General features: G+C 43.0%; 1 long non-coding RNA gene across 1 annotated transcript in view; it reads left to right on the top strand.

The window, feature by feature from the left end:
* Positions 1-26,475, top strand: part of LOC113991354 — a 136,118-nt gene that overhangs the window by 96,191 nt on the left and 13,452 nt on the right. The window contains exon 4 of the long non-coding RNA XR_003541899.2: positions 14,934-15,084. This is a non-coding gene — a long non-coding RNA (uncharacterized LOC113991354). The remainder of the gene's footprint in view (positions 1-14,933; positions 15,085-26,475) is intronic.

Genomic DNA, 26,475 nt, shown 5'->3' with positions numbered 1-26,475 from the left:
TATGGATAGAAATATAGGAACAATCTGGATATTGCTTTTCTAAGATGGGATAGATAAATGAGGGCTGCTCTCTTGCTGATTGGGTATGCATCAAAATGCTGAACAGGTTCCTGAAAACCTGCCGCTAATTCTTCATATCTCACAGTGCCAGAATGTTTTAGGTGGTTCTTGCTGCTTTCCTCAACAGCCAGTTCTTGCAGCTGGGTGTTTGGAAAGCAGACAGTTTGTTTTTAGTGATCAGTTTTAACTCTGCACTAAAAAAGGATTTATCTCAGAAAGGGAGACAGTATACGAGAATCTTAAAATATTTCCATGATTGGAAATGAAAGCTTCTGAACCTCTTCAGAAAGGAGTTTCTGAAGGAGAAAATACAAGGAGCAGAGGACTTTCTTCTGTCATCTCTTCAAGGAATCAGCCCTAATTTGGTGGCTGAAGAGAACGGCATGCTTTAGATTTAGTCTGTGTGAGGTACAGAAATAAGAGATAAAGGGGCATCGCTTCTTTTCTAGGTACACGGAGTATTTCAAGCATAATATCTGTACTCTGGCTGTCCTGCACCAGAATGAATCTGGATTCTTTCCACTGCAGACAGAGACAGAACACCCTGTGATTTACAGCTGAATCTTCGTATTTGGAGGCATTCAGGGACAACCCTAGACAATTATCCGTGACCCACTGTACTTGTATGCAGTTTTTATTCTACATCTGACCTCATGTCACCTCCATATATCTACTAAGTACTGCTGATGTCATATTGAGTTCTAGGACTTGCAAGTGTACAGTACTTGTCTAATAATCTTGTAACTACTGAAAGGCTTCTCAGGAGTGGGATGTGCTGTTTGTTACTGCCTTTAGTGTGTCCGGTCACCACCTTTCTTTTATCACACATACTCATATGGCATTAGAGAGCTGCCTCACAGACACTCCTCTGCTGGTTTGGTGTAGGTCCCTGCTTTTTGGTTTGGAGTTCAAATAAAGTGACACTTGGCATTTACAAACCATGCAGCCCACGCAGAGCGTTGTCCAGACATGAAGCTGCTGACCCACATGCCATTTGTACGAATTAGGTCACCCTGGCTCTGTTTTGTCTTCATAGTACAGATAAGGGAAATCACTTATCCTTCTGGAAAGTGGGCTGAAAATCAGTACAAGGATTTTAGTCCCAGCAGGACTTGTGTTGCTTTATTTACCAGCCCTAAGTGAGAATAATAAAAATGAACCGGGGGGAAAGAAATCATAAAGTGCAAGGTGCATACTGCGCCCCAGTGAGAGTATGTTGTGTATAGGAGCAAGGGCACTGCCTCTAAACAGAAGGCTGTGTTATCCTGACAATACTGAGAAATCACAGCAGGAGACAAATCTTATTTTACTGATCTGCAAGTAAATGCATAGGAATAGACCGTTCTTGCCCCACAACTGTTACAGTACATTTGCAGGATGATGGGAGGGAATCAGGAAGAGGATACAGCCCTTGGAGAACTGTGAGGAGGTATGGCTTTTCCCAAGTAATATTCAAACCTGTGGCAGACCCAAGACTTAAACCCCTTCCCCCTTTCAGTGTTTAACCATCTCCTCTCCCAGTGTCCCTCTGTGGCTGTGCTTGCAAAGCTGTCATTCTGAGGAGCATTAGGATCTGCCTCTGAAGTGACTTCAGTGCAGTTTCTCTTTTCCTCACCCCCGCACCCCATCTCATTAGCTTGAAAGCTCCTATTTATAACCCTGCTCAAGCTTGCTTTTTCAGAAAGGAGGAGCAGCCGAAACACTCCACACACAGACTAGGAGACTCAGCAGAGATGCAGGCAAGAGCTACTTCTCACTCAAAGGGTAATAACCAGATGGAACAAGTCAGCAGGAAGAGTGCCTGAAATGTCACAGAAATGAGATCAAGCAAGAGCTGTGTGTCTGCAGGCAGAAGGGGGAGAATCACAGGATCTCAGGAAACAGTGAGAAAAAAGGGCTGAGTGGAAACAAAATATTTAAGGGATAAGCACATTGGACTAAATGGCCTAATCATCTCCCTAGACCATCACAGTTCCATTATGCATTTTTTACCCCTCTCCCAGCCTCTCTGACACTGATGAACAGGATGCCTACAAAGTTGGCTTGCTGTGAAAAAGTGTGCCAGCCTAGTAACTGTGGAGTGACTTGTCACCTCTTGTTAAACAGATCATTTGTGTCCCTGAATCTCACTGGGATGCTGTTTGTAAGCACAAAACTTGTTAAACTCAGGCTTGCCTGCAATTTCTGTAGCACCTAGTGATTTTGTACTGGCAAGCTAGAGAACAGACTGATGACAATTTGAACCCCTGTGAGGGGAGAAGTGATTACCTAAATGACTGTCCTACATTGTATGGCACAATATACAATAGCCTGACTTACCCTAACTTTCCTCCTGACTATGCTTTATGGTAATGACCTGGACACAACCTTGCTATCTGCTTTTCTGGAGAGCCACAAGACAATTATAAAAGACCAGACAAGATCATCTGCTATTAAGATAGAAAAAAAAAAACAACAAAAAAATCCAAAAACCAAAAAGCAAAAACAAAGCAAACAAAACAAATGAAAAAACAAAACAACAAAAAAACAAACCCACAAAACCCCCGGTTTCTAAGTTTTATGTAAAGAATAAACAAAACTGCAGTAACCCATAAGGAGTTACATTCATGGGGAGAAACAGAATCACATTGTTCAATAAATCAGAGGAGAACAAAGAGGTTCAATGACAATCCAAGACCAAAGCCACTTCTGCTAAGGAGCTGCATCCGTGTTCTGAACATAACCTCACCTCTTTCCCTTCCGGCTTAACAAGTGATTTCATAGAGCTCTTTGTGCCAGCATGCAGGCAACTCCTTGAGCTGCTTCTGTTCACTGGGCTTCTCAGTACAGGGCAAAGGACCTGCTGTACTGAGTGCTCTGCTCTGCTCTTTTTCAGCCTGAATTCCTCCTGTTAGTTTCAATGATACCAGATTAACTCTCCTTGACATCTATGCTCTTAGATGCTTTGCCATCTGATACATCATTATGCTACTTAAAAAACCATGTTTTAGTGCCCACACTCTTACCAGGCTGAATTCCCAATGTTTTAAGTGACAGCCCGCAGATCTAGTAAAGGACAGGCATTCCCACCAAATGCCCATGAGATATCAAAGATGAGACACAACCAGTGAAGGAAACAAGTAGACTGAGGGAGTGAGATCAAGAATTAGGGTGACAGAAGGAATGTGATGTGTACAGTTGTGGCATTTTAATGATTTTAATTATGGTGTGCTGGACATACCAAAGTACTGGGACACTCTTATGATAATACCAAAAAAATTCTAAAAAGAAAGTTTCTGTATTTGTCTATATGTACTTGCTCTCTTCACTAGAGAGACACAGTATGTGCTGAACTGAACCCACCCTTTAATCCTAAAGTTCATCTGCCAGGGCCGAGCAAGCTTGGATGGTGACAGCATTGCGCAGGCTTGAAGGCTTTACCCACTTTTGCAAAGCCCTGTATCAACATGTTCTACAAATGCAGTCACACAAAGATCAAAAGACAAAGCCATATACACCTTTGCTGGAGAAAACCTGATCCAGTTGGTGCTATCATCTGACATACCTTATGTATTTAAGAAGCTCTCTGCTAACATCAGAGAAAGAAACCATCAGCCTATCTAGAGCATGTCTCTGTGTCAGATAGAGACTAAGGTGGGTTTATAAATGAGCAATAAAAACTGTCACAGGTCCAGAAAACCTGTTCAAAGAAAAATTATTGAAGAAACTGCATTTGCTGGGTTTAGGAAAAAGAAATTTGAGAAGGAACATGGAAAACTGTCTTCTAATGTAGCTATAAAAAGGACAGGGATTAATTTGTTCTCAGCTTCCGTGACAGGAGGGGTGTGCAAAAAATAGTGGCCAGCTTTGTTTACGTAAACAAAGATTTTGGTGAAGTATCAGAAGGAGATTTATTCTGAAAATAGGAAGAGAGGAGTGGTGAAGTCTCTTTTTATGGAGTCCTTTTAGAACAAAGATTTGTTAGTCAATGACGGTCTTGTCATGTTTACTTTGTGGTAAGGAAGGGATTGCTGAGGTCCTTCCAGCCATATTTCTATGATTTCTACTAAGTCTGAAGTTCTAGAACAGCTAAACTGCAAACTATAATCTCACATAAATAAATGGAAATCTCCATTGTGTTCAAAGTAACCAAATCTAGAAAGGGAAACATTTAGGGGAAAACAAATGCCCCAAGAATATTTAAAGATTATAGGTGTAATTTGACCCTGTAGTTTTATTTAGGAGCATCTGTGAAGAGTGGCCTGGATCGAGTATATTAAAGAGGGAAAAAACCTCTACTCCTTCTCCTTAGTTTTGTGACAGGACAAACTGGAGAAGATGGGCTTATCCTGTGTTTAAACAAGTGGTTTCAGGGCTGGCAGTGGGATCCAGCCTGCATCTCAGTGACTACACTCAAAAATGTACAAATAACAAACCTCACATAACAAATTTTATGATGAAAATACCCTGATATAACTGAAGTGGTTCACTATTTCAAAGTTGGAATAAGAGAGAAATTTGTGAAATTAGGATGTCTATACTCCTTGTCCAAAGTCAGGGGGAAAATCTGAACAGCACACAGGTAAAATGCATGGACTTTAAATTACATTATCAGTAACCTATGGTATAAGCATTACATTTAAGATTGTTGAGCATTTTTAAAAAGTATCCACTGGACTTGAGTTGAAACATTGGATTTACTCAAGAGTGAGTTCTCTTAGTTAATAAAACTCCATATGATTTGCTACTGTATACATGAAAATCTAGTATGTTTACTTTGAGATAGCTTCATTAGGTTTCTTTCTTCATCAGGTTTCTTTCTTCATCCTGAGTAACTTACTAATTGTTCATTTTCTGTGGTTCTGTTTCATTTTTGGTTTTGTCTTTTATGCTTTCCTGTTTAAAAAGGGTTTTCCATGTCAAATATACATATTCCTAAACAGTCATAGATCATGACCTATGATCCTACCTCAAACTCTCAAGCATATGCATAGGACTTGAAACACTGTGAGCTTAACTCTGAAAAATGATAAGAACTGTGGCTCCAGTCCAGCAAACTGTATTTGTCCTGGGAATAGTCTGGTTCAGCTGAATTATTTGTGTGCTCCGATCTAAGCATCAGGAAGGAGAGCAGTTAAATCAGGACTGGTTGAGACAAAGTGTAGCAGTGCAGATCTGATCATAGCAATGAATTGCACCCCCTTATCTTTGGTGCAATTCCTCTTATGTATGCAAGGGTAAGTGAAACTGGATCTGCATCTGTAAGATCATTTCTCACTTTAGACTCCAGCTTTTAACATGACCTCTTTCGCTTGGAATAACATCACTTAATTGAGGTAATAGGTACATATCACTGATTTATGCCAGAAAACAATTGCCCACATTCTGTAAAAATTATTTGACTTTGTGTTAACTGAACCTAATTAACTTATATTGTCCAGAACATTAAGCTTATAGTACCTAAAAGTCCTGTCTAAAGTGCCCAAGTGGTGAAAAGAGCAGGCTCTGTCATACTGCCATGGTTAATGGCGTGGAAGGATGGACTGCTTAGCCAGGTTGGCGTGAATTGATAAGTCTTGGTCCAGCTCACAACAGACTGTGGTTGATCTCACAGCTGCTCCATATGAACATCCTTGCTAAATGAGGGACTCATTCTGGAAATCTTCTCAAGCTGCAAGACTAAAAATGCTAAGGCTGCTTGCCTGCTAAGGGTTACAACTTTCATTGTTGTTTCCCTGCCTCCCATGTTGTTATGTGATTAGACAGATTATATTTTTCTAGGAGTCCCCTGAGATAAAGCAGGTTGATGTAACTTATCTGTGAAGGCATCAGGAGGAAAGTACTTCCCAGCTGCCTTCACAGGTATAAGGTATGTTAAGGATAAGGTATGTTGCTATTTATCTTTAGATGACATCTTCTGTTATTTTTGCTCCCTGATACCTGGTCTCTCTCCCGTTTTTTCGGTCCCTTCCTTCCCTAACCAACTCAGATCTGAAAGCAGTATGTTGTGGGCCAGAAGTGCATGAAAGTAGCTGTATTGTATCCACATTTAAACTGAGTACATCAGCACAGAAGCATGCTGCAGGGATCTGCAAAGGAGCCTTGGCTCAGCTCTGCCACAAGCAGCTCTGTCCCATGCTCCACTGCACAGGGCAGAGAAGTCCAAAACCTGATGGAAAACCCACAGAACAAACAGTTTCAGAGTTCAGATCCATCCTAGGGTCTAGATGTTTGTCAACACTTCTCTGTCTATCAGGGGCTTTGTTCAGTGTGGTCCAGAAATGAATAATGCAAAAGATTATTTGAATCATGTGACCTCTGCTTGCTCTCAAGTTTCTTGGATGAACAGCTGTTTACTGTAATACTGCAGCATCTAGGTCCTGCATCTAGGACTATTTTTCATCCCTTTCTTGCTTTAGAGAGGACTTGGACCACTGAAAAAGATTAATGAAAATGCAGAACAACATCAAGTCCAGAACTCTTGGCTTAGAGAAATGGACACTTTGTGTATCCTGCCTCTCCCATGCAAGCTCATAGCCTGGATCCAAAAGCTGGTTAGCTTGCCTCACTGGGGGTCAGGTCTTTGCAGTTAACCAATCCAAAAGGACCCAACTTGGTGCAGAGCTATAGGGATACAGATTGTCATTCAGTAGTGCTTACTGATGTTGACCAGAAAAGGAAAAAAAAAAAAGAAAACTACTAACACAAGGTTGTTACAAACTGCAAAATAAGAAGGGAAACCACTGTTTTCCATACACCTACAATTCTCTGTAGTTTATTCTCCTTGCTGTTCTCTGCTCCTTCCATAATCTCTCACTGTGTAAAATCACAATTGCATTACATAACTTACAGTGCTGATGTCGCTGTGGAATTTAGTCCTTGACTGTTGGATTTATTTTTATTAGATGTAGTGATTAGAATCTAAGTAGTGATCATAGCTTTAAAACTTCTATAAGTATGTATCATTTTCCAGTGGGATTTTCTTTGTACTTTTTAAATATCTATCTGATTCAGAACATTTATGGCAACTTGGAGAATGAGTGTGTATGGAAAAGCAATGGGAGGGAAAGTTTGGATCTTAAAAGCCTAGTCAAATGACTTAAGGGCAGCAAATTTGTACTGTAGGGTAACACTTTATTTCTTAGGTTACTGACAACTGGAAAAGAGCTTCCAGAAGAAACATATGATCTCAAAATTATTGGTAAGGAGGTATGACATGTCTTTTCATTGCACTGGTGAACCAAATCTAGCCCAAGGTTTGTGAGACCTATTATTATTGAACTTGCTGGGAACTGTGGAACAGGGGTTCAAATTCCAGTGCCTGGGTTCCCAAACACCAGGTCACTAGTGAAAGATCAGGAATAAGTGTCTACCTTTCCTTTACCTATATGAGATGAAGAGGGGTACCAGGAAGAGGAATAAGGAAACTGCACTGGGAGTGAATCCATTTCTGTACAACTGATTCATCTGCTTATGTGGGGGTGACCTGGGCTATCCCACTGAGGGTAGTAGGCTAGGTCACATGAGGAGGGAAGGCTGTCCTTCTGTATGTATTTGATTTGTTTGGTTTGGCAGGCTGTATTAAATCCACATGCCACAGGAATGATAGTCTTGAAAGAGCTGATTTTCTCACTAGGCTAAACTTAGTGTTTTCTGTGTTTCATTTTGGTGGTGCCTTTCCTTGACATATCTGGCTCTACCTGCAGTTGTAGTTATTCCAGAAAAGGAGTGCCCTTTTCTGGTGTAAGATAAGCCACTCCTGTACTAGGTTATAGGTGCTGCTCGGTGTTACCTTGATGGGTCTCTTCAGTACTGTTTGCTCTGCTTTTTATGGCCATCTTGTCTCTTCAGTTTGACAGTTTTTCTGTCTTGAGCTCTCTGCCTGTATAGTCTTTGGAAGAGCCTCTTATCATGAGAAAAATAAAATATTTTTGGACATTTCCCAGCACGTGTTCATGGACACAGGCAGCAAGTATGTCCTCGGGAGCTATCAGCTCAGAGTCCACCTTTCAAAATGTGTTCTAGCACACGTTGTTCATTCTGGAGAAGTCATACATACATACTTCTGAGACACCTACACCTTGTTTATCAGTTCAATGTCATTGGACCTTTTCTCTCATCCTTTCACCAGAAGGAAAAAAAAACCTGCAAGTGCACACAAAGGGGTCAATGTTTTTGAAAGGTCAGTAATTCCAGATGAAATGCAAACCTAAGGCTTAAAAAAAAATCTCCATTGAGCAATAAAGCACCTAGAGTTTGACTTTGTTACGCAAGAGAGAAACTTTCCAGCTGGCTGGCAGTGGCTCCAGAGGGTGTCTGTGTGGTTATTGATTAATTAAATCTATTGTTACTCACTTTTTTCATTAATCCAAGTGTTTTCTCTTCACTTATGTCCCTGCACAACCCTGTTTTAAAGACTTGGAATCTGTCAGAGACAACTGCTTTGAATATCAGGTTACTTATTTGAAATGCTAACTCTTCCTGTCTCAGAAATTTCTAGGTGTGGCATTTTAGACCTCAGAAGAATGAGAAAGCTTCTTAAAGTCAAGGGTGTCTTCAGTCTCATGTTCAGTCCTGGCACTCTGTGTGCATCTGTAACAGAGAGGAAGGGTGCAAAAGGCTTGACCAGAGAGGTGACTCTGTTTCTTTCTGAAGGACTGCACTCAGTTCTAGTGCCAAAACACAAACTTTATAGGGCTGCGTGAGGGGCAGATGCCTCTAGTGGCTTGACACTTGTTGTTTGTGATTCTGAATCTCTGGTGGCATTGTGTGGAAGATAAGATTAGTAGTGTCAGCAAGCCAGCAGTACAGTTTTGCTTCTCTGTATGCCCACCTTGGCCCTAATGAAACTTTCTAAATAGCCTTATACTCACACAGTCCTCTGCTTGCCATCCCAACAATCAAAAAACCCTGAACAGTGCTGCTGCCCCAGCAGCAGGAGGCTGTGTCTAAAAACCCAGAGAAGAGCCCAGCTTTTGCTAGGCCGCCCAGTCCCTAGTGTCTCTGTTTGCTGTACTGAGGTACTTTGTTTGCTGGTCCCTGGCCCAGTGCCATTGACTCATGTCACACAGGAAGCTGAACCCCTGCCAGCTGGGAACTGCTTCTGGTTGCTATCTCCAGCCATCAGTGCTTGATTGGAGCCTGTTAACCAGGCTCCTGATATGCCAGCCTTGCAGGTCCCAGGCATTTACTTTCCCTTGCAAGCCCTTGAGATAGCAGCCTGTTCTACTGGGATGAATGTGTTTAGGAAATGCCAAATCTGAACTAACTACTGCCGGGAATTTTTAGCTTGACTGGAAACATTTGCCAGAAACTGGGGCGGACTGAGTTTAAGCCCAAGAGGAGGGCAGACCTCTTTGATAAAACTTTCCCACAGCAGTAATCCTTTGTCACAGCAGTGACAAGTCACTCCTGCTTCCTCCTATGCTCTATACTTCCTTCCTGCTCTATACCAGTGAAATACAGGAGTCATTTCAAGGGTAAGCTGCTGCAATCAATCAGGTCAAGAGAGCATCATCTCTGCCTTTCTGAAGCAGGGAATGGGAGGGGACACTTTCAGTTCATAACTATTTGGCTGCTTTATAGTTTTGTTTGGTAGAACTTAAAAGAGACATGGAAATTTCAGAGGGCTATTTCAGGAAATCCTTTACCAGTTCCTTTAGGAGATGGTTTTACCTCAACAACTCAGCTAATTACAATTAGTCACTTGATCCTGAAAGCAGAAGGAAATCGTATCATGCATATTTCATACAGGATTTACTTAAGTATTCTGGTTTTTAGATCTTTGGCATCTGCTGTTAGTCCTTTTGCCTGTAATTTCAGCTGGCAGTAACACTGATGCCTTTGTACCAGAGAAATGGGCTTCCTCTTCTGAAGAGTAACAACAATAGTGTCTGCTGACAGGCTCAGTTCTTGCAAAAATTGGACATAAACAAAATATGCGTACATTGGTCTTCCAGTCCAGTAAGGTAGCACAGGAGATATTTGCACCTGGGGACGTCCACATTCCCCCAGCTGTAGAGGGAGAGGGAGGGAGGTGCCCAAAGATTACCTTGCTGTTAACAGTAGATCACCCCTGTTGGAGCAGTGGCGGCAATAAACTATGTTGTAAACCGTCATGCAACATGGTATCAGGAAGGCCACCTACTTCCCCTAAAGCATTTTCAAACAGCACTTTTTAACCAAGTCTAGCCAGAGCAACGTGTTGACCATTGTGAGAGTCCTCCAGAGGAGGTGAGACCTCGGAGGTGGGCTGGGACAACAGATGGGGAGGAGCACCTGGTGATGTGTTGAGGCTGTGTGCTGCTTAGCAGCATAAATGCATTAAGCACTGAGGAAAGTTGCAGTCAATTTGGTGACAAAATAATATATTTCAGCATAATTGCAGTAATTAAACAGGGACGCTGCTTTTAACTAAACGATTGTTACCTTCTCCTGATTGAATTAAATAGTTATAAGCCTCTGGGCTTGCTTTTACTCTCTTTCCTTCTAGCTTAACTCTCTTTTCCTGTCATCAGTTTTATGAATCAGTGATTATGCCTGAGGGTTTTGCAGTGTCTCTCTTTGGACAGATTAGAAATGTTTGTGGTTTCTTGCTCTCTGACACCTTGCACACATGAAGCAACTTTCTGCAGCCATCTTGGAAGTGCCTTTGTGCCAGCAGCTACACCACACTGCTCCGCTGCTGCCCCACTGCTGCCCTGATCTCTGTGGAAGGGACCGATCCTGGAAATAATTTGATCCCGATCTGAATAAGGCCATCAGTAGAAGCAGACAAATCTTTGCTACTCATACGGTTGTATCTAATACGTAGGAAAGAAAGCTCAGCGTTTCCCTGAATTACAGTGGTGCTTCACCTGCTTTTGTAGTTGTATTAAAGAAATATAAGGTTCTACAACCAAAGCAGATGTAGGCAAAACCATTTAACTCTGTACTATGCCAAAGAACTGGATTGTTACCGTCTTCCTCCTGAAGAGTCACCACACCAGTGTCATGGGTGGTGATGTTTGCAAACTGTGCCACCTGATCACAGGGCAGTACCAGCCTTGTATCCCTTCAGATCATTTTCTGCTGCTTTCTCATTGACCTTCAGTGTTTTTCTCTCTGCACTCTTCAAATATTTCCCTATTGGAGTTTTAGGTCACCTTAGTGAAGCTGGAAGAAAAACTGCTTTTGAAAGAGCCATGGTGATAGTCAGCTCAGCAGCACAACTCCTGTGTACTCAACACCACTAGGTTCCCTCGAATGCAAGTGCCTGGCCTCACCTGACCTGTGGCCCCAAGCAATCCTGTCTTTGTGTTGGCTTAAATTTGCTGCAAATAGGTCACCCTATCTAAGAAAGACCATACGAAAAGAATCCTAAACATTTTAATTTCTGAACTGGCAATAATCTTGGACAGTGCATGATAGAGCTTATAAATAGCACTTTGAGTGCTCGTGATGTCACAAACCACAAGAGCGTCTGACTTGTGATTTATTACATCAGATCACGGCTTGTTCATAGGCTTGTAGCTTGCAGCTTATTTACAGTCAGCACACCCACTATTATTCCTAAGCCATTCCAGTGTTATGCAGAAACATAAATGCTGCCTGGAATTGAAACAGTAAATAACCAATTAAAAGTTTAACCTCTTCCTTTCTGATCTCTTCCTATATGATTAGCCGAGGGTACTGTTGCATAAGGTTGTGTCAGATAATGACGAATTGGTGTTCTTTCATTTGCCTGTGTATCACATTTATACAGAAAATACTTGTAGATTTTTTAAGTATTTATGCTCACAAATAATTTATTAAGACTGCATTTATTTGAATACATGTTCTTTCCTTTTCTTCACTACGAGATTGTTGTTTTACAGGATTTTCTAGAATAAAATAGCAAAAGCTAATTTCTAGAATTTAATGAAAGAAGAACTTTAGTTCTTTCTATAGTTCTTGACACTGCACACATATGCACACAAATTAGTTTATCTAAACAGCAATTTGCAAAACTAGAGTTGGGCAATGTAATTAGAAAGGGAAAAGCTTGCTCTTCAGATTAATTAAGCTAAGGAACATTCAAATTTTATGTCACATCTTTTTGGCAGAGGGGGGTAACCTCATTTACTTTGGCCATGTTTTGGAAGAGGTCATGGTTAAGATTTAAATACAGGGCAATATAAACCTCAGGCATTAATGAATCCTGAATGTAATGATTTTAAGATTGGAAAAATTCTTTGTTCTGCTCATGATCCCTATCTGTATCACTGAGTTCCAGGGATTATTTGGTTTCTAATAGCCCAGTTGCAGAGAAAGGTGCCCACCTCAAAATCTACAGGAAGAACTAAGCCATTTCAACCAGTGCTTGTCCAACCAGATGTATTTTAAAGTAAAGGAAACCACTCTGAAAAAAATGTGTGATTATATTCAGGTATCTAAAAGCTAGTATGTCCTGGTATCTAAGAGTGGGCCAGGAAGTAACTGCATCATTCAGAAATGGCAAAATGGGAAATAATTTACATAACTCATCTCAACTGTGTATCAGTGAATCTCTAGCTGGTACAGTAGCATGTGTTCTCTATCACAGGTTACTTTAGAGCACTCCTAAACACATTGTTGTGATTTATTATCTTTTTTTTAAAAAAAAAATCCCTCAGGTAAATCTAAGGCTATAGGAGAAGAAAAGTAAATACTAGTACCAATTTCCTGTACAATATCTCATTCTGTGACTGATAGTTTTGTAGTCTGTGATCTCAAAAGCATAGTCCTCAGAACAGAAGCCGCTTTTGTATTCTCACAGGAATAAGTACCCTAAACCAGCTAGTCGAAGGAGATCAAACACTATGCGTCAGTGTGATTAGCAAGAGGAACACAAAGGAAACTTCTGTGGCCAACTGCTTCTTTCTAAGCATTCGTTTGTGTTAATCAAAATATTTACGATGTTAGCGGCCCTTCCTGGAGTTGGTACAGAGTGCAGATACGATGGTTCAAGGTGCATGAGAAATCAGGTTTATTGCAGTCTTCTCTGTAAAGATTTTGCATTTTATATCTAATCTTGTTTTATAAGTAGTGAGCTGGCTAGCTAAGGTGTACCAGTGGCCATGAAACAGAAATTTAATGCACAGCCCATCAGCAGCATTTCTTCTAGCTGAGTTTACATACATCTGCAGGTGGCCTTCAGGATGTTTTTCTTTTTTTTTTTTTACTGGACCTGCTTTTAAATATGAGTGTTTTCAGACTCTTGTTGGGGTAGGCAGAGGGCTTAATGGAGATCATAGGAGTGCTGTGTGCTTGCTGTCTCTGAAAAGAAGAGAGCCAAGGTGCCTTAAATTGAAGAAATATGCTTATATTTGTGCAAAGAAAAAATATTTGAGTGCACTGCTACTAATCTCAGCTGTTTATTCATCAAGGAAGAGGCCTTCAGAATTTAGAAATCAAATTATTAAATAAATAAATAAATAAATAGGAAAAAAATCCTCTTTTTATGCCCTCTTAATATGGGTGACTTTGGTGTACAGAGACTTTCTGTTTTCAGGATTTTCTACGCAGTCATGACAGCTCAAATCCCATTTCCACTTGATCGAAGTACCTATGCAACCCCCTGATACCCGGAATTGCAGCTTTAAGGAAAATATTGCACAGCTTTCCTGTATAAAAGTATGCAGATTTTTAGGTAACATCTATCATCCAGTTACTGGCAAACTGCCACTGGCACGGGGGAGTGCTGGAGGTTCACTGGGTGCTTCCAACAACTATCAGTGTATTTTTCTATGTCTTACCACATTCTTGGATATGTGGTAGGAGACACAGTCAGAAGATGGGCAATGGCTAAATATGCCTCTGCTGGGGCCTTTCCTATGTCTTATTTTGGATTTGGAAGAGTTAATAAATATACAAATTCATTTTTCTTCCTCCGTAATTAGATCCCAGAGGAAAAATGCCACAAGCCTCCACTACATCCTTAATCTCCTGAACAATAGAAACTGTATTAAAAAGAAAACAAACAACCTCTTTTCCTGGGAAGGGTTGATGCTAGTCTGTGATTCTCAGCTGGGTTTCTGGTTCAAACCAGGCATGGGCTGGCAAGGGAACAGCAAGGGGGGCTGCCCACGGCTCGGGGGTGCAGAGGTGCCTCCTGCTTAGCTGGGCTGGGTTGGATTCCTGCCAGGCGGGAGATTGTGGCTGAAAAACTGGCAGGGCAATTTGCACCAGTGAGGAGAGATGTTAGGGAAGGGGGAGCCCGGGAAGTCAGGCGAACAGCTCGCTCACCTCTGTAAGAAGCGTCTTTTTTCCAGGTTGGCAGTGCTTTGGCAGAGGGACAGGGTTGGCAGACACCCTGCACTTGCCCAACTCAGGCTTGGAGAAGTGCCTTCCCTTTCCAGGTCCATCATCTCCCCTGCACTAAAAATACTTCTCTGAAACGTGCCCTCCTTTGCACTCAGTTGTGCAGAGAGCCTGACCCTCAGCTCGGCTGGCAGAAAGCAGCCTTCTGGCACTTTCTGTGTACTTCAGGAAGGGCACAATCAGCTGCCTGGAACCATTATCAAAAGAATTGGGACAGAGAATAGCGTACATTAACCCGACCTCTCCTCTCTTCCTCCTCCCTCTGACTCAACAAGTGGTGTAACCTGCAAACAGCATCTTTATCCTACAAGCATGTTTTATTTCCATAACAAATTGAGGTATTAGGAATTTGTAACCCCAGATGTTTTTCAGAGTTATGTAAACCAAGAGGCACCCAGATGCTCACGTAAGAGCAGAGGGAAAATCCCTTTGGGAACATGTGCCTGGCATAGCTGCTCTGGGCTGCCAGGCAGTGTTATTCAAACTGTGACGTGCAACAGGCTGAGATAGCAAAAGCCCAAGAAGAATGAGGTGAAGGTGTGAAGTGACACATTGTTCCTTTTCTTTTCCCCCAGGTTGGCCTTGGGAAAATTAGAATACACTACAGTTGTACCTTCCAAATCAAGAGTCAAGTTCTCCTATGCATGAACTCAGGCAGAAACCAGCTAACCAGAAAGAGGCCCACATGTCAACAAGTATCAATAGAAAAAAGATGTAACAAGACAGGTAAATATTAACATTCAGTGTTTCCCAGTGTACAGTATTTCATTTTCCTCTCCTTGTTTCATTCCCCTTTTGAGAAAGAATTGTCATCTGGAAACAAGAAGAAATTTCCTCTTGTTTTGTTGTATTAGGGTATATAGGAATGTTTATAGAAAATGTTTAGGGTTTTGAAAATAATTTACTATTTTTAGAACTTTCACAAACACTGAGTCTGTTTCTTGGATGTCTTTCGTGGTGGACTTGGGATGTTGATCATGAAGTCTTTGAGTTCTTAGAGAAAGTTGCTTGGACTTTATTTCCTTCCAACTGCTTATTTTGTCCTTTCAATTGAAGAGATATTAATGAACACACACTGTTAAAAACAGATGTTTCTGCCTCATACTAGAGCTCATCTCCACCGTAATAGCCCTGCTGAAAAGAGAAAAGTAATCTCCTGGTCTGGATTCAGTCCTGTGTGAGCTTTTGCTCTCCTTTCTTCTGTGAGGCTCTGTCCCTCACCCAGAATGGGCTGCCTGCCTCTATGTACCTCCTATCTGCCCTGGGATGTCCTGTGTTACAGGGATCAATGACACAACCTAGCCTTATCTTGTACTAGGAAATTATAGAGCTATTAAGAATGCGGAAAATACCTTTTCTCTCCCTCACCTTCCACCAGTCTACTGCAATCAGCACAAGCTTTACTGTAAATGCAGTGATAAGAGGCAAAAGCAGCAGCAGGAGGCTTTTTACTGGTGTGGTTTATTATTACTGTCTGAGAAAATGAACTGCAAATGCAGTACTGAGGTTTGCTAGCTACACCACTGCCCCGGTAGCTGTGCCTTGTTTGGTGGAGGCAAAGAATGAGATTTGAAACTGTGCAACCAGTAAGTTAACATTTTATTAAAAGTTGCAGCATCCTGAGGAGTGAAGGAACTAAGTTGTAGGTACCTAATAAAAGCATTTGATAATGTTTTGAGGACATCCACAGGCATACGGGGCCTTTCTAAGGGGAGCTTCACAAAACTCTGTGTATGTGTCTTCTCATTCCAGTTTGACCCTGTTTGGATACCAAGAAATCCTGGGTTTGGATACCATCTGGCCTTTCTGGCTGAAAGGTACTGACTGTATTAGTAAGTGGCTGTCTCAGTTTCAGCCTAGTGGCCTCCTAAAACTCTCAATATGTGCCAGTTATAAAGAACTCTTCATCGTGCAGGTATCTCCAAAGAACCAAATTGAGGCCAGCATATCCTGGCATGTAGAGTACTAATCAGTTCTCTGAGGCTGAGTCACCACTGAATCTCACCAGACCAGGCTTTGAATCAGGTCAGAGGAAAAGTTGTTTACTGTCAAAATGCTTAAACTCTCTATCCCTCCATGCCAGTAAAGTTATTTAGCTTTCCGCCACTGTTTCAAAGTGTTACACTTTCAAAGTGGCCTGTGCTTGACTTCTCCTTAATGCTGCTCCCTGGAGAGAAGCACACACAGCGTCACCCTTGGCCGGGGCTCCTGAGTGTCCGTGACCTTTACCATGCTAACCTCCCCTCATCTTGCCCGGCAGCATTAATTGCCTCTTAAGGCAGCTTTGTTGCCAGGTCTGGGAGGTTAAGACAGACAGCTCATGCTTCTGATAGTTAAGAACTAGTAATAGCCAGTTTGGGTACCGGTATGAGGGAAGGAGAGGCTGGTAATACCCTTGCTTCAGTGCCCCATTAGAGCGGAGGAATCCTCAAAATGTGGGTTAGTTTCAGCTGAGCCCCCTCCCTCTCCAGCCCAGGCTCTTCCTCATCTTCTGTTTCAGCTCTGCACCACAACCCACGTGAGGAGGGCGTGATGCTATTTATTCTTGTTTCCTCCCTCTCTGAGATCCTATCAGAAACACCAGTCTGAGTCAGAGGCAGAGGCTGTAACTGAAATGAGAGAGAAAACTCGGAAATGCGCAGATTTTAGTCCAATGTGGCTATCCCAGCTCTGTGAAGGAAAACTGGGCCTCAAAAAATGTGTGAGATACTCAGCAAAACAGCAGCTAAAGAAAGACTATGTGAATTAGAAACTGCCTAGCAAGCAACAAGAAAAGGAGTGGCTGGCTTGTCGTAGGTAATGAACAGCACTCAGAAGAGTGTTGTAGCATGGGTGTTACGTGACCTTCTACCCTTCTGCAATATCTGCTATTTTTGGACATTTGCTGAGAAGAACCCCTCCAAGAGCACTCTGCTGCTTTGTTGGGTGGTGATAGCTGGGTTTTCCAGCACAAACAGAACTGTGCTACAGTGAGAGGTTTCCAGCAGGGATACTTTTTCACATGCATTTGGATGAGAAGTCATCTAAAAGCCTTCTCTCTGCATCTGGCAGATAGGGGCAGGGTACCACAAACCAACATGTGTCCAAATATTCCAGTCCCAGACACATAAATTTAGCTGCTTGCAAGGTGTTCCCATTACACACTAAGCAGCACAGATCTGGAAAGACCTGGAAAAACTTTCCATATCCAGATCTCCCCAGCAAGAACCATGTCTTGGGCAGATTGCATTTTTATTGCCTTCATTGCCTTGCTGAGATAATGTCCCTGTGCTTAAGGTGAACTGTGTGAGTAGTAGTACTTCAGTAAAATGGAGTCATTTACTTCTGCCCAAGTGAATAGGTGCTTAATGGTCTGTACAGTTATATGACCTCTGTTTGCAATCTGATCAGATAGCACAAACTAAATGTAGTGGAGTCTTTCTGATAAGGGGAGAATAGAGGGTCGGGTTCTAGGGTATTGCCCCAAGTAAGGACAATTGGTCAGTAGGTGGCAATCTCATATCTGAAGCAGGAAAGGCCCCCACTGCCAGAAAAACCTGCTGCTGGCCATGTCTTCAGTGAGATATGTAATCATGAGATCTGGATACGTTGTGCGCTGGTTCTAATCACATGGATTTAATTTTTCTTTGCAGTTTGTTAGCAGTACACCTTTGGTATGTCCCAGATGTTATGACTTAGTTTCCCTTCCCTCAATTTTACTGTGCCCTCTAGTTGCATATCTGATAGGTTATATACAGCCTTCTCCTTCACCAGGCAGCAGCACAGGGCCAGACATGTAGTTTTGCTATTTGCAGCTAAAAAGCTGCTATGGAATGGATGCATGATGCAAATGTAAGTCATGTATTGTCATTAACCAGATCTGCTATTCAGATGGGTGAGAGGAGGGCATCTCAGTCCTTGCAGAGATGAATGACTCACTGACTCATGGACTGATTTGTTCATGCAAAGTCAGTCAACTGTAGCAGTTTGATCAACACCACCTTTAATTCAAAACTTCAGTTTAGGCATCTTTGCTCACATAGTGCTGACTTGAGAAATGCTTTCATTTGGGCTTTTTATTATATACAGAAAAGAGTACCACAAACCATTTCCAGAGCATTTGACCTCATTTGCAGCCTGTCAAGTGGGAGAGAGGCCGTGAAGCATAAGGAGAGTGGTTGGGACCAGGCAGGGAGTATGCAGCAATGGCAGGGTTTATGATACATGTTGTCCTAACAACAGCAGCTTTCTCTAACCGAAGATTTCCTTTGCTAACATCTCAAAGAATCCTTGGGCATGGTCTTTTACCTGAAAGACACTTCATGCACTTGTGGGGAGGGAGGAGGTGAGAAAAAAACTGATGATACTGCTTTTAAAGTGAATTTAGCATTGATGAGGGTAACTTGTACCCAACCCCGGTGCCTGAAGTTTTTTCTTATCCACAGGATATGGGAAACAGGCAGGGCTGGAGCAAATGTCCCTGTCCTGCATTCATTCTGGGTGAACTGGGACTTTGCACCCATACATGTGAAGTGCTGAAGGAAAGGGGCAGGTGTTAATTCTAGACAGTTCTTTCTTGTGGACCTTTCTGGGGCACGTGTCACCTACAATGGCCAAACTTCTTACAGACCTCAGAGTACCAACCCCCAGCAGCCTGCTGTGCTTGCCCCGATTTCAGGGAAGCAATGTGAAGGGCTAAAACTGGGTGACTCGGGCATGGTTGTGTGACGGGTTTGTGGCAGGTCAAGCAGTTATGCCAGAGCCTCCCAAATTCTTGCTCTTTCTCTTGGGTTAGAGCAGTTTCAGTCACCTATTTAGGTCTCAGCCCCATAACCAAACAGCTAATTTGGGCCCATTGCAAGTGAGATGTGAACCACTGAGGATTAAAAGTCGTTTTGCTCATCCCGCAGGCAGTCACTGACTGGAACTTGACACCTGATCACTGCTAGTCTGTGCTTCACTTAAGCTGTCAGCCTTCTTGCTGAAGTCAAGGTCACTGGGAGTAGTGCAGTAAGGTGAAGAGGCTATTAGAGTATCCAGGAGCCACTCGGGCACTCACAGGGGGTTTGATTTCTCACCCCTTCTGCTGCCTGTTTTTCACAATGCACATCTAAGTTATAACCCCAAAAGTGTTGCAATAAGTTACAGCTTGGAGCACATTTTGTCTACAATGTTTGCACGGTCTGTCCTGTGAGCAGCCAGGGCTGTCCCAGGTATGTGGGCAATGCAGGTGGCAATGGCTGGATGAGGCTTCCAGGTAGCCAGTGGGGCTTTAGCTCCCATCCCTGTAACCCAAATGGCATCAAGCATAAACTCCCTGAAACTGAGACCTCCCTACCTACTCCTCACCTGGCTGCCCAGAGAGCTTGGGACACCGCTCCAGTACAGATCAGTGATGCATGGGAAAGAAAAGGCAAGCATTAGAGCTGCACTGGCTCAGCCAGCTACCCTCACCCTACAGTGATCTGCATTCAGAACCTGACCCAATTTCAGCCCCTGCCGGCTTCAGAGGAAAAACACTGCAGGGTTTCCAGGAAGCACTTGCACAACAGCCAATACCAGGTGAGCTGCAGGCCAAGGCAGATGCATCGTCAAAGCAGTGCTGCCACGTGTGTTGAAAGGATGAGTGAAGGACTGGCATTTTGTGTCATTCGTACCCAGGGAACCATGTTCTCTTTCCAAATGCAGTCAAAATGGAGGGGAGAAGGGGATAAGCATGGTTGTGACTTCAATACAGCAGTTATGTGTGGGAATGTGTGCCTGGCATAAAGTCAGTTCATTCAGTAATGCTTATGTTGTTTTTATGCTTGTAGAAAACTCATCAATGGATTAACACCTAGAAAAGGGTAGGGACCTTTACTTTAAGAGAAGGGCTTTGACCTGGTGGTGTGAAATTACTGTGTTTTGGAAATTTTCCCTTCATATCTGACATTTGCTCTACATCTACCCAGGAGTTCTGACCCAAGCAATCATCTCTCACGAAGGGCAACCTCTGATCACCTGTAAGTGCAAGTAGAGGATAATATACTTTCTTTCACAAGGATGAGGAGAAAAAGCAGTGAAAACCACAGAAACTGATAGGAAAAGTCCACTCTCTACTATGAACCAGATGTCTTTCACGCTGAGAGCTGATGTATGGCTCACAGCAGAGTGGAGGGTGTTGGGACAGACAAGAGGACTTGAAGCCACACATCTGACCTGGCCTGGTCATACATGCTCCTTGTCACCTATGGTGAAACACTAGTTGTTTATCTCTGAAAGCCATTTGCTTTCTACCCACCGTGTCAGTCCTCAGAAAAACTTGCCATGGAAAAAATGCCTGGTCATCAGCCTAGTAAGTCAGGCTTCACATCTCCTCTCTCTCTCTGTCTGTCTTCCCAGCAGAAGAACATTTGTCACATCCCCTCAGAATCCACAGCAGAATCTCTGCTTTACCTTCTCTGAAACTGGGAACAAGCAGAGCACTAGAAGAGGGAAATGGGAGGAGAAGATGGGTTAAGGAGGTATCAAAAGAAATGGACAAGAAAAATGAGATCAGTGCGTGATCCCAGGCTACAGTAGGGATATCTGAAGAAAAGGAACAAACAGGACTTCTGGAAAGAGTTCTGGCCCTAAGGGAACTAGCTAGGAGACATGGGAAATTTTACTAGAAAGGTGTCCAAGGCCAAGATGTTAAAAGGCTGTTATGAGCAGGGAGATAAAACAGTATTCATCTTGGAAAATGGGAGGCATAAGGATAACTACGGCCCTGTGGAGAGCTTCACATTTGTTTCTTTAGATGGTCTTTGCTTAGTTAAGCTGTGTACCAGTACTTATAGCACAGCCCTGTTTATGCTACAACTTAACCCTGCAATGTTAGCAAATGGGTGTAATGGCTGGCCTCAAACCATGTGGGTCCAGGTACCACGTGGCTTTCCTTCTTGGATAATACCCAACAAGGAGCTGCAGCAGCTCCACAGGTCTCATCCCCACCCCTGTCTGCCTGAAGGCCTCCCAGTGTCCTGGCGAGCTCAGTGTGGGAGCTCAGTGTGGGGGCTGGGAGGACAGTGGTGCTGGTGTAACTGGTTTGGTCAGCATACCAGACCAGAGCCGGTGCCAGACTGCTCCAGCCCCAGGGCTGTCCTCCAGCACCTCCTCAGGGCACGGCAGCAGCAGGGTAGCAGCACCCTGCTCCTCCTTGGGATTTTTGCGGAGCTGGGCTGGGCCACGTAGGCAAGGGAATAGGTTTCCACTGATGAAGGGCCACATCCTGGCACGTGGGCAGTGGGAAGCCAGTGGGGCACCAGAGCGAGCAGGAAAGAGTATGTACGGGTGCCAGGTCCAGCTGCAGGTCAGCCCAGGTGACCGATGGAGCAGGGGCAGAGTTATCGCACATGAAGTGTCTCTGCAAGGCCAAGTGGAAGGACAGAGGTGCTTTACGTCAGCTCCAGCCACGTGTGCACAGGGTCAGTGCCTGGCACCGCCCTGGGCAACAGCGGGTGCCACGGGCTGGTGTGCAGGGGAGCAGTGTCCTTGCAGAAAAATGACTCTCACGGTCACTCTCTTTTGCTGTCCCAAGCTGCCCTTAAAGGTACTGGAAAAAGCCAAGGGTGGGAGTCCTGTTCTGCAGCATTTTCTCCTTGAACTCCAGAAGGAAAGTTGATGTTGCTGTAAATGCAGCAGCACGCTTTGCCACTGAGGCAGTTCTGTGTGGCTGACAGGAATTTTGCCTAAATGTCATGCAGGAGGCCAGATATACGTGGTCCTAGCCTTAACAGCTTTTTGTGCCCCTTCTGCTCTGAGGACTGGCATGAAATGAGGAAAAGGGCAACAGGCAAGAACAGCTATCCTCTGTCTTCTACCAATCAGTCTCAGCTGGGATTTCCTACTCTGGAGGTCATTAAGCCAAAGAAGCATCCCTGGAACAAGCAGAAATACCAAATCCTAGATCTTGAGCCAAGACTTGGTCTTTACTATTATCAGGTTAGAAGGATGAAGCCAGATTGGATTATTTCCTTTTCTTTTTTAAATTCCTTTTGCCTAGAGGCCCTGATGGTGTGGACAAAATTAAGAAACTTCCTCTTGGGCCTCTCTTCTTTGGGAATTTTCACAGGCTGCTTGTATTCTGGGAGCAGGAAAACTTCCCACCCCTCTTACTTCAGATTATATGGTCTTTTTAACCTCTTGTTTTCCACAATGCATTCCAGTGAGAAATGTGTCCTGTAAGTGCATTGTCTCAGATCATTCTGCCTTCCACAAGCCAGGACTTGTGGAAAGGAAGTCAGTCTATTCAGGCTAGGAATGTTAAATGTTTGCTGCTGACTCCCCCATCGGGGGCTGTGAGCTGTGCCAGGGATTTTCCACCAGCTCTGCCTATTCCAGCTTTTCAACTGGGTGCATTTTCCCACAAAGATGTGGTCTCAGAAGGGCCATCTTCACTGCTTAGTCACTCGGGTGAAGAAAATGGTTAGAGCATGGTTCTCATGCTGCCTTCTTTCTACCAGGCACTTGGCTTTATCTTGCATTATAATTGAGACTAAATCTTTTTGAAAATCTATGTGTCAGCAGTGAATTATTTATAGTCATGTCAAACATTCCAGAGTACATGGATAAAACCCAGGATAAAGTATCCTAGTGTGCCACTGATGACAAAGAAGTGTTTTGCCAGTCAGAGAGCTGACCAAAATATGATGTAGACTAAGATGGTTTTGCTAGCTGGGGGGCAGGTGGGGGGGTGTGTTTATTTTAACAAAGTCAATATGTCATATTTTATGATTACCTTAACAATCACATATATAATAATGCAATTTTTTCAGCAGCAGACTCCAGCAGGAGATAAAAGCCTAGAATTATGTTTGTGAATTTGACTGGAGGAGATTGTAGACTGTTCCCAGACCATGTTTGTTCTCTTTGCCAAAGCAAAGTATTACTTAAATAGAAGGCCAGAAACACTCTGCTGCAGCTGAAATATGACCCATTAGAAATGCCTGAGAAACCGCAATTAAAAACTCAAGGAATTTTAAATAATTTCTCCCAAATAAAACTAAGGGGGGGAGGTAATTGTATTGGTGCATAAGTTATGAATCCAGATCTTGCTTTGTAGCTGCTTATTTTCTTTATGTGCTATTTGTCCCTTTTTAAAGAATAACACAGGCCTTATATATCTGCATATAAAGTGTACAACAATATATCATTATTCCGCTTGTCCCTTATTAATTTCCTATTTAAAAGTCTTCCAGCACTTCACGTGCTCATCCTTGTATTCAAAAACTGCTTGACATTAGTTACTGCCCTGTTCTGTTTCCAAAATAATTAAGATCTCCACATCTCTAAATTTTTAATCTCATTTTTGTCTATGTTCTGACATGTATTGACCAGTCCACTCTCACTGCCCTCCACTACAGTAAACTGTGATTGATAGATCATGTCTTCAATTAGAAAAGCTCTCTCAACCCTCTCAACATGGGCATTTAGGAATCCTTACTCCCTGCTTTGCTGTGAGTTCTCGTGTGTTGTTCACATGAATGGGCTGGACTGTTGTCAAAGGAGTGGTTAAATCTCAGCCAGACCTGAGAGGGTTCAAGTGGGCAAGGAATGATAGCCTTTCACCTGTTTTGGTCTTCTCAGTCTTATCATAGCAATATATGCTTACTTGGTCACTCCCTTTCGAAAAACAGTCAGTCTGCTGAAAAAATAGATCCTTCGGTTTGCTCTACATTTAGGCAAAACCAGTTTTGTATCCAGGACTACAGAAATGCATGCTTTTCTTCCCACCTTTCAGCTAAGAAAGAAGGGAAAACAAACATTTGTGCAAATTCATCCATAGTAGTGTAATATTTTACATGTCTGTTTAATAGACAACTACAGCAGTGAGGGAAAACCGACAAGTCACTGTTTGTGACTTGGAGGAGTTCAGGCACTTTGTGTTGTTTGTGCTCTGAAGGCTGTTCAGCTTCTTCATTGTCCTGCAGAGTTTGCAGATTGGATTGTGATTTCTTGATGGGTTTAGTTCATGGGTATAAACTTATTTTCTGGTAGTACTTAGACGGAGGTAGAAAATTCTCAATCATAAGTGAACCATTGGCATCCTTAAGGTCCTGAGGGCTGAAAACAGACCACTGAAGGGAAAAATTAAATAAGAAGTGGGAAAATTGGAGTTGCTGCTGTTGTCTCCTCAGCAAAGCTGTGTGACTTCTCACACTGGAGTGATTACTTGTCCCCGGGTTTGTTTTTCCCTTTCTAAAGGGCAATGGTGGTATTGATAATATGCATATGGATTACTCAGTACTGAAAATTTTTGCTGTCTGGTTGGGGTATACTAGCTGGGGTATACAGGAGAATATGCACCACACTCATCACAGTGCTGGCTCTAAAATAATTTTAATTATGCTTTAAAAAAAAAAAAAAGGCAGCTTAGTCTATTCAGGTAGCTGAGAAAATAACTTCTCTCTGGTATGAATGGCATCTCCATTACTGAAATATTTTTGTCATGGCTCTAGCAATATATACATATGCTGTAAAACTCCTTTTAGTGTAGACACACCCTAGAGGAACTGAGTGTCCAGCTTGCTGAGAAGATCACCTAGGTAGCTAACTCTCTTAAACACATTCAAAATCACTACCTAAAGGTTCTCTTTCAAACTGACAGTTTAACACGTTTCACCATGTTCCCCCTCACCCCAGTGAGATCTTGATGAACATTATGGTATCATCTTCCTTCAGTCTCAAATTCAGCCTACCTGTCGGTCACCCTGCCTTCAGCACTGCCTTTCAGACATACTCCAGGCAGCAAAGCTGGCAGACGAAGCCTGAGTTGGTCTGGAGAGAAAGTGGAAGGGTAGGACTAGTTCTGTCAACAACAGGAAGCAAAGCATATGTTTTTAACGGGCAAATAGGGAGACATTTCCCTCTATTAGTGACAAGACCTGCCCCTGTGATGCAAATTAAGTGGAAGATTTGCAGTGTCATACCAGTGGGTGTAGATTTCACTTTCTTTAAGATACACAAAACCTATTTTTCGTCTTCTTTTCTGCCTTTGGAGCTAATTCATTTAACTCTCAAAGAGGACACAGCTGGTTGTTAGCTTCAGCTTCTCTTGATGTTCATTTTCTTTTTAAACAAGCTTGCATATTATTCTAGCTTAATTATATCTTTCTGCAGATAAAATCATTGGAAAGGGTCCATCCCTTCCCCCCATTCTGCTCTGTTTCTTCCTTGATTTCTTTCACACGTCCCTTCCCCAGTGAATAGATCTGAACCTTACATGGTGTTAATTAAGGATCTCAATTGCATATTTGCCTTTGCAAAGCTTGCCAGTGTGCACAGGCAACCGTGATTGATTGACAGCACCCGAAGAACAATGGAGAAACTTTAAAAAGGCTTGGCAAAGCAGTGCAATCAGTAGGGAGCATGCAGAAAGGAAGAGCTTCACACAAGGACTTCAGGAAGAACTGTGTTTGGTGACTTTTATTTCCTTAATCAACATCAGGAAACAGTTCAGCCCTGCTGCAGCTGATGATAAAGTAGCTCCTCCAATGCCCACCACTAGATGAAATAACCACATGGCTTGAGGTAGAACAAGTTGTTCTGGAACATGTACTTTTATGGTTATTTGGGGAAATCTTAAGAAACTGTAATTCTTCCCAGCAGTGACCTGGAGGTGGGAGATTTTGACGTTGGGCTCTGCAGCTGTGCCAGGACAAGGTGCTTGTGATGCTGGTGCAGAGTCCTCTCCTAGCTGGGATACTGAGCTATTGACCCAGCGTTACACAGGACAGCAATCTGTCCTGCTGCCATCCTAGGGCAAAGCTTGAGCATAGTGGAAGAGACAAAAGTCTGGATTTACCTCAGCTCATGCAGGAAGCCTGCCATAGGCAGGGTGAGCCTCAGTTGCAGCCACCTACCCTGGTGAAAATGCTCATCCTGGTTCTGCTCATCAGGTGCCATACACAGGGCTTGCCTGTCTCATGTGCTGTGGTAGTCTCTGGTACCACCAAATCTGAGTACCTCACAGCTTCCCTCAAATCTTTGCATTCTCCTCACATTCCTGAGAGGCTAAAAACTGCTGCAAGCCCTGCTTTACAAGAGAGAAGTGGAGGCACAGAGATGTCACCTCTTCAGTTTCCTAAACAACGATGAGAAATCCTAGGGCAGAACCAG

Source organism: Pipra filicauda, unplaced genomic scaffold, assembly GCF_003945595.2.
Source record: "Pipra filicauda isolate LSUMZ 115617 unplaced genomic scaffold, ASM394559v2 scaffold64_size3178608_pilon, whole genome shotgun sequence".
NCBI classification, from domain to species: Eukaryota; Metazoa; Chordata; class Aves; order Passeriformes; family Pipridae; genus Pipra; species Pipra filicauda.
Note: the sequence above shows the minus strand (reverse complement) of the source record. Positions and strands in the feature narration are given on the sequence as shown.